This window comes from Triticum dicoccoides, chromosome 7B (assembly GCF_002162155.2).
Source record: "Triticum dicoccoides isolate Atlit2015 ecotype Zavitan chromosome 7B, WEW_v2.0, whole genome shotgun sequence".
Lineage (NCBI taxonomy): Eukaryota > Viridiplantae > Streptophyta > Magnoliopsida > Poales > Poaceae > Triticum > Triticum dicoccoides.
This window is the reverse complement of record NC_041393.1, coordinates 331,627,502-331,640,952: the sequence shown is the minus strand read 5'-3', so window position 1 is coordinate 331,640,952 and position 13,451 is coordinate 331,627,502.

Genomic DNA, 13,451 nt, shown 5'->3' with positions numbered 1-13,451 from the left:
CCGCACCGATCCAGAGGGCTAGGGGTGCCAGGGAGAAGCGGGATGGCGGTGAAGGGTTGCAGCGACCGAGGGCAGAGGCGGCGGCCATCCTTGGGAGCCGTGGCCACATGCACTCCGGCGACGAACGAATGGGTTGGGGAGGCTCTACGGGGCATGAAGAGGACGATGGTGGTGGTGGAACGGAGGGAACGGGCTTCGTTGGCTCGGATTTAAGCGAGCACCAACGGCGGCCATGGCGGGGATGGGAAGGCAGGGGAGCTCCTTGAGCTCAAACGAGAGGCTGGGGAGGGGCAGTGGAGGTGCAAGAGGCTGCTGGTGAGCTCGAACAGTTCGGGGGAGGCCTATATATAGGCGGGCGAGAGGGATGGGCTCAGGTGCTGCGGGGCACGTCCGGACGAGGCTCTGGTGACGACCAGCAAGCACGGGAGGGCAACGGGAAGGCGACGAGCACTGATGCAGGGATCACGGAGAGGTAGAAGATGCCGGGGAGCATAGGAAGAGAATGAAATGAGCTTGGAGCCAAACGGAGCACAGTGCACCCGTGGGCATTCGGCGGCGAGCGTCAGTGAGGAAGCTGCCGGAGGGGAAGAGGGGTCCAGAGTGAAGAGGACAACGAGGCTGAGCTGTTTGACACTTGGGGACAAACCAGAACCGGCCGGAGCGGCGCTGCTGTTGCCAACAGTGGCGAGACCACTATTTTGGCCGACATCTCCCGTGGTCACCACCGACAGCACGCGCTCTGGCTTCCTACTTAGTGCCAAACCTTGTCAGCGGTGGAGTCCTTCCAAGGTAGGTTTTAACTGTGGTGGTAGTTTGGTGAAAACGGCTATTGTTAAATGGTAAACCACCTCTGAAGTTTACTGCAGTAAACTTGGGTGAGCACTGGTGATCAATAGGAAGGGTTTTGGGAGCAATGGAGTTGTCTGCGAGGTTGAGGTAAAGAAGGAGTTTCATCCTGGTAAGTTTGAGGAGAAATGGATCAAGATTTACTGCAGTTGCTTCGCAACTGACCAAAATGGTCCAGAAACTAGATCATGATGGTGCACTCACATGGAGTGTCAACTTGGGCTAATATTGGGCAAAGCTTGATCATTTGGACATATGAAGATGATGTAAAAAGCTCATGCCAAATGGACAAGCCAAAATGACACTTGCTTCACAAACATCATTTCTGTCCAGAAACTTGGAATAATTTTGGTGATCAAGTGGATCACTGAAATGATGCCAAATTGGGTGGAGAGATGTTTTGTGGGTATAAGAATGATCTGGTAATTTATCAGGATTTTTGAAGCAATATAAAATACACTTGCTTCACAACTTGAAAATATTGCCAAAATCAAATATTTACTGTTGTGGCCACATAGGGGATTGGATGGGGCTGCAAATGGGTGCAGGGGATTAATGTGAGCACATTAAGGAGTGTGCAAAAGTTCAACTCATTTGGGTACTCCTAGCTAGTACTTCCTTCACAAAGCCTTCTGTCTGACAGAAACTTTGAAAATTTACTGAGGAAGATTAGCTAGGCAAATAAATTTGAACTTGTGCATGAGGCAATTATTTGGACATATAAACATGCCCAAAAAGGTTGGGAGCCACTAGGAAAAATATAAATGACACTTCCTTCACAAAGTGCCATTCAGGGCAGAAAGGAAGAAAAATTATTGGGGAATTATTTTTTAACTGGCCAAAGAAATGTTCGGGCATATTTGATCTATATATGACCCAAAAGAATTATGAGAATTATTTGGGAATTTTTGGATGGACATAAATATAGGTTGCTTCACAACCTAGGGCAGATAGGGTTATTCCTTTAATGAAAAAGGAATATTCCCTAGAAAAAGAGTTTAGGGTTTGGTCAAGGAGTGAAGTGACATGATCTTGGCAAGGTTTGAGAATGATGAGCCACTTGGGAGGGGGAATGAGGATGATTTCCCAGGTGGCAAGGGCACGGAACCAGTCCAAAAAGAAAAACAGACCAAAAACCAAATAAATCAAAGGAAAAAGAAAGGGGCCAGAATCCAGGCTGTTACACCTCTCCGTCAAGATCTTCGGCGATTTCGGAACTCGCCTGAAGTGCTGCGTGGAGAGCTCCTCAGATGACGAAGACTCGTCCTCAAGCAAGAGTGATGAGGAGGACAGCGGCAGCGACGACGAGGGTAGGAGGCAAGAGGATGGCGGGTCTGACTAGGTGTCGGACCCGCCACCCCAGGGCGGTGCCGGCAGCAGCAGCATCTGCACCGGGCTCCTTCTCCCGATGGAGCCAACTCCTTGAACTTCTCGGGGTCGCCTCCTTGGGCGGCTGGCGTGGGAAGGCCGGAGAAGGCGGAGAAGGTGGGTGGTGGGCCGTCAAGTCAGAGTACGATGGCACCGACACCTTCGTAGCGTATTGACGGACCGCTGCCTCATCTTCTAGCTCCTCCTCCGGCACCACCAGCACCAAACTTCCCCCAGGCGGTCGCCGACATGTTCTCTTGGCGCCTTCTGTTGCTCGTACCTCGCCTAGGCACTCCTTCTGCCCTTTTGCCTTCTTGTTCCATTTCCTGAGGAGAGGGACAAGAAAGGGATTACGGGCACCTTATCTTTTTTTAGCTTGTAAGCCTAAGGGCCTTAGTTAGATTTAAAACTTGTAACCTCTCTGTTCATGTTTTCATTCTGTACGAGCTGTACCTGTATGGAACATATTAATGAAAAAAGGGTGCTTGTCAGGTCTTGTGTGTGTGAGCAGAGCCCATACCAAGGAACGAATCCGTTGTTATTTTCAATATAAACACCGTTGCCCGGCAGCAGGCCTTGCCGCTCCACTACTTCGTTCGACCATACTCACGTCTTTGGCGGAGGTGGGGACGAAGCAGGGGTGGGCCCTACGCTTGCTTCCTTGCTGCCGTGGCTTCAACCAGATTCCGAACCAAGAAGAAGTTCTTGGGTGGTAGGAATGAAGGGAGCACGACAGTCTTGGAATAAAACGAGGTTTCATACTTCCCAATCTTCATACAGAAATGCATAACAGGAGATAGGAAAGCTTATCTGGATCTGCAGCCCCCGGCAACCCTAGCTTGACGTGGGTGGACCTTTGTGTCTTCAGCCCCCGGCAAGCTTGGCTTGTCAGGGTCGAAGCACCGGCTTGTTCTCTACCTTCCCCTTAGCTTGGTGGAAACACTTATGTACCCTGTCAACCAAAGAGGATCGACAGGAACAAAGAGACGCAAACTCGATCTCTATGCTTGGGGTTAGTCGCTGCTAAGCACTATCAACCCTAACCGAGGGAGAGACTCAATCTAGCATGCATGCTATAACTTAGGGCGCCAACGCTTCATTTTATTTATGCTCAGGGTCTGTGCCTGGCTTTGTACAGAGGGTTACATGCCTTGCCGGCAAGGCTTGTACAAAAGGTGGCTTGCTGGGGGCCCGGCAGCCGCACCTTATGGGTAAAACTTGCGAAGATGCTCGATGTTCCAGGAGTTTCTCATTGGAATGGCATCTTCAGTCTCCAGGCGAACTACACCAGGCCTGGTGACTCGTGTTAACCGATAAGGGCCTTCCCACTTTGGCGTCAACTTGTTGGAATTCTTGGTCGACTGAACGCGCCGAAGAACAAGGTCGCCTTCCTCAAAGCTTCCGGCATGAACCTTGCGGCTATGGTAGTGGCGCAAGGCTTGATGGTAGTGTACTGCTCTCACAGTCGCCCGAAGACGATCTTCCATGAGGAGCATTGCGTCATCTTGCCGCAGTCGCTCTTACTCAAGCTCATCATAAGCGAGCACTCAAGGTGACCCGTATATGAGTTCTGTGTAAACCAGGGCAAAGGGTGTCTGGCCGGTGGCTCGATTTGGCATCGTTCTGATCGACCAAAGAACTGCCGGCAACTCATCAATCCAGCGCCTCCCGCTCTTGTGCAGCCTGTCAAAAGTCTTCGTCCTTAGGCCACGTAGCACTTCAGCATTTGCCCTCTCCGCTTGGCCATTGCTCCGTGGGTGTGCCACAGGAGCAAAACAAACCTTGCTGCCGAGGTCTTCAATTAACTGCATGAAGGTGTGGCTTGTGAACTGCGTGCCGTTGTCGGTGATGATTCTGTTCGGCACACCAAAGCGGCAAACTAGCCCCTTGAAGAATTTGATGGCTGACTATGCTGTCACCTTCCTCACTGCTTCCACCTCCGACCACTTTGTGAACTTGTCGATTGCAATGTACAAGTACTCAAAGCCCCCGACGGCGCGGGGAAAAGGGCCCAGTATGTCGAGCCCCCAGACCGAGAATGGCAGGAGAGAGGGATTGTCTGCAAGGCTTGAGCTGGCTGATGAAGCTTCTTTGAATGGAACTGGCATGCTTCACACTTGGTTACTAGTGTCGTCACATCCTGGAGGGCAGTAGGCCAGAAGAAACCTTGCCGGAAAGCCTTGCTGGTAAGGGCCCTTGACCCTATGTGGGAGCCACATATGCCCCCGTGTATCTCCGCCAATAGCTCCAGTCCTTCCTCCCGGGAGATGCACTTCAATTTCACTCCATTGGGCATTTTTCTGTACAGAACATTGTCAATGAACTGGTACAGAGCAGACCGGAGGGCTACTTTCTCTGCTTCATCCTGCTCCTCAGGAAGCTCCCCTATTTGGAGGAATCGAATGGTATGTTGCGCCCATGCTGGAGCTTGTGGCTCGACGACAAGGACCAAAGGAATTTCTTCCTCCACGGGAATGGTTGCCTCCATGGCAAGGGCTTGGCGCCCCGCTAGAGTCGGTTGTCCCACGGCAGGCTCGGCGTCCACGGCAACTCCTTCGCCGGCGGCTCCAAGGGGCTTGGTAGGGAAGTACTTGCCGGGGCCAGACTTCCTTCGCTTATTCTGCTCTGTTGATGGTTCAACGGATGGTTGAGTTAATCAAAGCACAAAGGTACCCGGTTCCACAGGTAGCTTGAGGGCACTGCGTTTTGACAGATAGTCGGCGATGTCGTTCTCCACTCGAGGGACATGCTCTGCCTGTATACCATCAAAGTGCTCCTCCAGTTTCCTCACTTCCTCCATGTAGGCTTCCATCAACGGGCTCTGATAGTCCTTGTTGATCTGCCTGACGACAAGCTGTGAATCGCCCCTCACGATGAGCTCCTTGACTCCGAGGTCTGCCGTGATCCTGAGACTGGCAAGCAATCCTTCGTACTATGCAGTGTTGTTCGTCGACATCTCCCTGGGAAAGTGCATTTGGATCACGTACTTGAGGTGCTCTCCGGTGGGTGCAACGAGCAGCACACCAGCACTGGCGCCTTGTAGCAACAAAGCCCCATCAAAGTCCATAATCCAGTTGCAACTCGTTTGCTTGCCGAGGAGAGTGGTTTCCTGGATCTCTTCGTCGGGCATCGAGGTCCATTCAACAATGAATTCTGCCAAGAATCTACTCTGAATCATCAGGTGCTCTCGAAATTCAAACCAAAACTTGACAGCTCCAAGGCCCACTCCACAATCCTCCTCATTGCATCTGGGTTATGTAGTACCCGTTGCAATGGAAGGCGGGTGACAACGATGATCTCGTGTGCTTGGAAGTAATGACACATTTTCCTCGAGGCCATAAGGAGGCCGAAGAGCAATTTCTGCACACCGGAGTACCTCGAGCTAGCCCCCTGCAAGAGGGAGCTCACAAAGTAAACTGTGTGCTACACCATCTTCTTCTTCTGCACCACTTCACCTAGTCGCGCGAGCCGTGTCGCACTAGTGTCAGTCCTTGCCGGGGGCTCAGTCTTGCCGGGACCAAGCCCTGCCGGGGAGGGTTCCGGCTTGCCATCCGTCGACTCTGCCGTTGCTGCTGGCTCTTCGTCAACCTCCCTCTGCGCTACCAGCGCGACGCTAACCACTTGATTTGTTGCCGCTAGGTACAGCAGGAACGGTTCTTGTGGTTTAGGCGCAACCAGCACTGGGGTAGAGGAGAGGTATTTCATCAAATCCCACAGCACTGCCTCGGGCTTCGGGGTCCACTCCATTGGGCCCTCCTTCTTCAAGATCTTGAAAAAAGGAAGGGCACGCTCAGCGGACTTGGAGATGAATCTCCTCATGGCGGCAACACAGCCAGTGAGCCAACGCACATCCTTGATCCGCTTAGGTGCCTCAATCTGCTTGATGGCCTTGATCTTGTCCGGGTTTGCCTCAATCCAACGTTGCGACATGAAGAACCCGAGAATCTTGCCGGACGGACACCGAAGACACACTTCTCAGGGTTCAGCTTGAGATTGATCTTGCGTAGGTTTGCAAATGCTTCCACCAGATCTTGCTCAAGTTTTGCTTTGTCCTTGGTTTTGACCACTATGTCATCCATATAAGCTTCCATATTTCTATGTAGCTGGGGCTCAAAACCAATTTGGACTGCTCTCACAGAAGTCGAGCCAACACTCTTCAACCCGAAAGGCATCCGTAAAAAGCAATACATACCACATGGGGTGATGAACGCTATCTTCTCCTCATCTTTCCTTGTCATGAAGATTTAATGGTACCCTGAGTAAGCGTCGAGGAATGATAGCAGGTCACACCCGGCCGTGGAGTCAACAATTTGGTCGATGCGCGGCAATGGGAAAGGATCTTTTGGACAAGCTTTATTGATATATGTGTAATCAATACACAGCCTCCACTTCCCGTTTGCCTTGCGCACCACTACTGGATTGGCCAGCCACGTCGTATGGAGCACCATTCTTACCAAGCTTGGCGCCTCTAGCTTCCTGATCTCTTCTATGATGAACTCCTGCCTCTGTAGAGCTTGATTCCTGACCTTCTGCTTGACGGGCCGTGCATGGGGACAGACAGCAAGATGGTGCTCAATCACTTCCCTGGGAACGCCGGGGATGTCGGATGCTTGCCATGCAAACACATCGACATTCGCCCGCAGGAAAGTGATGAGCTCGCTTTCCTATTTGCCATCGAGGGTGGAGCTTATGGTGAAAGCTCCTCCCGTGCCGTCCTCCTTGACGGACACCTTCTTAGTCTCTGGTGGTTCAGCTCTGGACTTCTTGCTCTTGCTGGTGGAGCTCTCTGGCACGTCCTCGACGGGAGCACGACACCCCGAAGAGGTGCTCTTGCCGGAGTGGGTGCGAGGAGTCTTGCCGGTCTTCTTTCCTCCCGGGGCTTCAACGGCAGGAGCGAGTGCCTTGGCGGCAGCTGCTGCAACCGCTTCCCGGTAGAGTTGGTCAGCGCAAATCAACACATGTTTCTTGTCGGAGGGGACGGTGATGATGTTCATTGGCCCGGGCATCTTAAGCGTGTTGTAGGCATAATGAGAAGCTGCCATGAACTTGTCCAGCGTCGGGCGGCCGAGGATCCCGTTGTAGGGCAAGGGGATCTCGGCTACATCAAAGACAATCCTCTCCGTCCTGTAGTTCAACTCGCCTCCAGACGTCACAGACAGTGTGACCTTCCCCTTCGGCTGGCTCCTCCCCAGGTTGACCCCTTGAAACGTGCCCGTCTCCTCGAGGTCTCCATTAGGGATCTGCAGCCTCTTGATCACAACAGGCGAGATCAAGTTCAGACCGCCTCCCATCAGCTAGCATCTTTGTTACCTTGAGGTTGCGGATCGTTGGCGAAACCAACAACGACAAGCACCCAACCGCAGTAGTGCGGTCGGGGTGGTCCTCGGTGTCGAAGATGATAGGCATGCTGGACCACTTCAGTGGCTTCCGTGCGTCGAGTGGTTCCAGCGCTGTGATCTCACGCGCCCACTGCTTGAGCTGGCGGTGGGATGCTTGCAGCGAGGCGCCACCGTCGACGCACATGGCCTCTGTAGCTTTCTAGAACTCTTGGTCGCCGGACTCATCGTCCTCGTCATGATCATCGTCTTCCTGCTTCTTATCGCCGCCCCGGGCGGGCCTCTCTTGCTGATTATCCTTGCCGCAGCGGCCTCCTTGGCTGCCATGCTTCTTGCCAGATGCTTTGGCACCGTCTTGGCCCCTCTCCTTGTCCCGCCGTTCATATTTGGCTTTCTACTTCTCAACGAGTAGCTCAACTTGTCGGTAGTTCTGGAGGTCGTGGCCTTCGGTGCGAAGGATCTTGCAATACGGCTTGTCGGAGCCCCCTGGCTTGTCGGCAGCCGCCAAGGCCCGACAAGCGGCACAACTAGCAACCTCCTTGACGGGGTCGCTTGCCTTGGCCTTTTTGCAGTGCCGGTGTCGTCGGATCCGTCGACGGCAACCACGATCTTGCCCTTGTGCTTTCTATTACGGCGCCGGCCCTTCTTTGTCGGGGCGGTGGTGTCATCTGTGGAGTCGGTTTCCGCGCCGGCGTCCTCACCGGGGTACTTCGTCCCCTCTTCAGCTCGAGTGCACCGATCAGCAAGAATATAATGCTCGGCCACATCTGACCTTGTTCATCGCCAGCTCCTCACGCATCTTGCGGTTGCACACATTCTGATGGAATGCACTGATCACGGCGGTAGGATGAACATCTGGGATGTTATACTGCACTCGGCTGAACCTCTGGATGTACTTGCGCAAGTTATCTCCTTCCTTCTGGGGGATGATGTGAAAATCGCTCGCCTGGCCATGAGCTTGGTGGCCTCCAGTAAAGGCGCCAACAAACTCATGACACAGGTCCGACCAAGAAGAAATGGAGTCCACCGGCAAGTGCATCAACCATGATATAACATTGGGCTTGAGTGCCAACGGGAAGTAATTGGCAACACCTTATTGTCGCGGGACCCAACAGCTTGCATTGCGATGGTGTAGATGCTGAGGAACTCCGACGGGTGAGTCTTGCCGTTGTACTTCTCGCCAACGTCGGGCTTGAACGTGCGGTGGGAGGGCCACTGGAACTGCCATAGCTCGCGGGTAAAGGCAGGACAGCCCACCTCGTAGGGTAGGCCATCGTAGCCTCCCGGTGCTGGGTGGTCCATAGTGGGCCCTGCCCGCCTGTCCGACTGGTGACGCGCATCGTGTCGGCGCTCGATGGTGGTTCGAGCGTCTTCGAGGGCTCACTCCCGAAGAACTTGACGTTGGTCGTGGTGGGTCCGCGGATCGGATAACGCTATGGAGATATCATCACGAGCGTCATCGCGACGGATCGACACCCGTGGTGGCTGGTGTGGAGGAGGAGAGTGCACCGTGGCTGCATTGCCCCCGGCCCGTCCACCGCTGGCATGTGGCGGTTCAACGGAGCGACGACCTACGGGCCCCGCTAGTCGCGGCTCATCTTTATTGGCGATGCCGATGAGGCTCCGAACAGTGGCTCTCCATTCGTCGAGCTTCTCCAGAGCAGGAGGAAAGTCAAGGAGCAGCTGCTGTCGGACATGGGGTTCCGGCAAAACCCTTAAGGTTCGAACTCTGGGGTGCACGCGACGATCTTTCCCCTACCGATCCACGTCCCAACGCCTCGCTGGGAATCTAAGCTACACGATGAACAGACACAAGGTTTATACTGGTATAGGCCACCGTTGTGGTGTAACACCCTAATCGAGTGTGTGGTGTGGTGGATTGCCTCAGGGGCTGATGATGAACAGTAGAGAGGAAGAACAGCCTCGCGAGAGGTGTTCTTGGGCTGGTGCGGTGTTCTACTTAGGTGGGATCGATCGCCTCTGGATCAGATGAGAACTCTCCCCTTCTACTGTGGTGGCTATATCTATATATAGAGGCCCTAGTCCTCTCCCGAAATATTGAGCGGCAAGGGAGCCAACAACGGCCATTTTGAAGGGGAACATCTAGTACAAGTTATCCTGACTAAAGTTGGTCTTCGGCTGCCAAAGGCACTGGCGATGACGCTCTCTTGGGCTCCACGGTGACCTCCATCCTGCTGCTCTGCTGGTCTTGGTCTCATTGCACCGAAATGGTAACCTTTGCTTGATGCCTCGGTACTCCGTGCCTGCGCTTGCCCCCTTTGCACCAAAGAGGAAACAAGGACACTGCGTAGGTCGGCGCCAGCCTGGCGCCCGCCTGGCCTCGATCGTCATGGCTTGCGTCATGAGCACCTCGCGAGGTACCCCTACCTTGATCTCTCCACCTCCTCGCGAGCCTGCCTGGTGGGGCCGCCCTTGAGGAAGCCTTGCGTCGTCCGCCCCGCGAGGCTTGGCCCCTCACGAGGGTCTTGAGTATGGGTTGGTGAAGACGGGCCGTACTGGGCCACTACTTGAGCCACGCCGCAGGCCGTAGACAGGCAAGTCTAGGGACCCCCATTCCCAGAACGCCGACAGTAGTCCCCGGGCCCAAGGCGCGCCCGGACTTGGCTTAGCAGCGAAGCAAAAGGGAAATTGCGGAGCGCCGCGGGCCTCAAAAGCCTGCGGCCTTGGTCGCCGTGTGGCGGTTGATTGGACGTGGGCATCTCCGCTTCCCCATGTTGCCTTGGCAACTGCCCGATTTGACGAGTCCCTACTACATACAGAAAGAGTCATGATTACCTGCGACCCTGGAGGCCGACGGTTGGCCTCCCTTTGGTTATAAATGTGGAGCGGGTGCAGGCTCCCGCTGCACATTTCCTTCCACCGTATGCTTCTTCTTGTTCCTTGCTCTAGTTGCCTGCCATGTCCCATGGTGCCGACGAAGAGGTTCTCGACTACGGAGAAGGGGAAAGCTCGCCAGGAAGGGCCTGGCTCCCCTTCGCCCAAGCACGGCCGAGGTCATCCCCGCAAGCACCCCACAACTCCTGCAGCGGCTCCTCACGGCCGCGGTGGTGGTTCTTCGCGTGGTGATGGCTGCCCGGTGGGCGGGGAAAGATGCGTCGTGGTCGCGCGGCCTCCCCGGCCATGCTTTCACTCGGTGGAAGTGCTGCCGGAGTTTGTCGTGTAGTCGGTAGATCCGGCCGGCAACTGGCTCCAGCTTCCCCGCTTCTTTGTCGGCGAACTCCCGGCTGCAGGCCCTGGCAGGCTCTGGCTGCAGGCGGATGGTTGCTGCAGCAGGGCTTCCTGGGTCACGGTGGAGATCTCCATTGCCGGGGATGTGGCCTTGGCTCATGGCTGGCAGACGTTTGCCCGTGCACGTGGCTTGGGCCGGCGGTGCACCCTGTACTTCAAGTTTGACGGCGACGCCACCCTCTACGTGAGGGTGTTCGGAGAAGACGGCCGCCGTGTTGGGTGCTGCCCTGAAGACGATGACGGCGACCGGGTGCTTGTCCTTGGCGACGGACGTGACGAGGACAAAGGCGAGCCCGCTCCTGGTGGCGCCTGCAGCTCGCCAAGCTTCAGCGGCTCTTCCTCTATTGATAGCTCCTCCAGCGGTGGCCGCGACCGGCCACCGCGCTGCCGCACCCGCCTCGAGGGTGGTAGCGGGTCGTCCCGTCGCCGCGCCCCGGTGAAGTATTTTCCTGCAATAAGAGAGAGAGAGATAGAAATATGGGACCCCGTGGGGGCGCGCAAGACTATTGCCCATAATTATCATGCTAGTCCTATTATTCCCATGTTGTGTTGAGGTGGTGTGGCTACGTGGTTGCGCGTAGGAACACTTAGCTTAGGGGGTTTGCTGCAGTTTCCGCCTCGCGAGGTACTTGCTTGAGGCCTCGCCGGGCGTGTCAGGATCTGCAAAATCAGTCGGGAGAGTAGCTTTCGAACCTTTGTCGCGTGGGTGACCAGGCTAGGTCCCACGTTCCGCGTCGCGATGCCCATGAGGCATGGACTGGAAGGGTGGCTTCCACTGCGAACTTGGGTGAGAGAGCCTCACAAAATCAGGAGAGAAAGGGTTCATGAGGGCGCCCGCGTAGCCCCTTTGCAAGGCTAGCGAGAAGAAGAATAGGCCGAGCGAAAGCCAGAGACAGAGAACATAGACAGTGGTCGGCAAACAACACTAGAAGCAACTCCAATAAAAGTTCAAATAAGGGAGAACAAGCCAACTGCAGAAAGCAAATGGGAAGCCACATCCGGCACCTAGTTTAGTCTTCACGTCTTCTCACCAACGCGGAGCTAAGTGCTGCCACTGGGCATGGGCGGGAGCCCCCGAGGCCCAAGGGCGGCACTCCAGAGACTCCGGGGCATGTACATCCCCAACTCATTATTACGTGAGAGTGTCACGGGCGGCGAAATTCACAAACGCTGGGCCTTCTTCACAGGCACCGGGCCTTTCTTGGGGCGGCAAGCTTCACAGGCACCGGGCCTTCTTTATAGGCACAGGGCCCTTCTTTACAGGCCCTGGGCCTTACTTCACAGGCACCGGGCCTTCTTTATAGGCTCGGGGCCTTACTTCAAGGGTAGAACCTCCGGAGGTGCTGAATGTTCCACGCGTTCGGGATGGGCACCCCCTCTTGGGTCTCCAAACGTGCGGTGCCAGGTCTGGAAGCATGAACAACCTTGAACGGGCCCTCCCACATGGGCGAGAGCTTATGCAGCCCTTCCCTGGAGAGCACCCGCCTGAGCAAGGTCACCTACCTCGAGAGTCCTGGGGCGGATGTTGCGGCAAGGGTACCTCTGCAGCTCCTGCTCGTATCTTGTTGCTCGTAGCACGGCCTCCCGATGGTGTTCCTCCCCCAGCACAAGATCCGTCCCCCGCATGGCGTCCTGCTGCGCTTCGTCAAATGCCAGGACCCATGCGGAGTGACGCCTGACCTCGTGAAGGAGGACCGCCTCTGCTCCGTAGACGAGGAAGAACGGGGTTTCGCCGGTCGACTTAGTGGAGGTAGTGCAGATGGACCATAGCACGGACTGGAGCTCGTCGTACCAGCCCCTGTCGCAGGCCTCCAGCTTCTTCTTGAAGGTCCTGGTTTTGAGGCCCTTCAAGACCTCTGCGTTGGCGCGTTCAGCCTAGCCGTTGCTCCGAGGGTGTGCCACCGAAGCGTAGCATATCTGTGTTCCAAGGTTAGCACAATATATTTTGAAGAGATTGTTGGTGAACTATGAACTGTTGTCGGTGATGATGCAATTAGGCACCCCAAATCGGCTCACGAGGCCCTTGATGAACTTGACTGCGGAGCCAGCTGGGATGGTGCAGACAGCTTCCACCTCCGCCCACTTGGTCAACTTGTCAATGGCGACGTAGAGGTAGCGATAGACTCCTGGCGCCCGAGGAAACAGGCCCAAAATGTCCAGCCCCAAACCGCGAACAGCCATGAGAGTGGAATGGTCTGCATGCCCTGAGCTGGCTGATGAATCTGCTTGGCATGGAATTGACAGGCTTCACAAGCCTTCACCAGCTCGATTGCATCGTTGAGTGTTGTAGGCCAATAAAACCCGATGCGAAACGCCTTTCCTACGAGGGTCCATGATGACGAGTGGTGCCCACAGTCTCCATCGTGAATGTCTGCCAACAACTCCTTCCCCTGTTCCCTGGGGATGCAACGTAGGGAAATGCCATTGGGCCGCTTCCGGTAGAGCTCTCCATCTTGGATGCAGTAGGCCGTGGCCTGCCGGGCCACGTGTTTCGCGTCCTCTTCTTTCTCTGGTAAAGTCCCTTGCACCAGGTAATCCTTGAGCTCCGCAATTCAGCATCCTTCCCGAGGCTCCAGTGCCAGGAGCAAGCGTGCTCCTGAGGTTGGGCCACAGGCCGGAGCTCCTGAGGTAGGCGGTTGAGGGAGTTCCTCC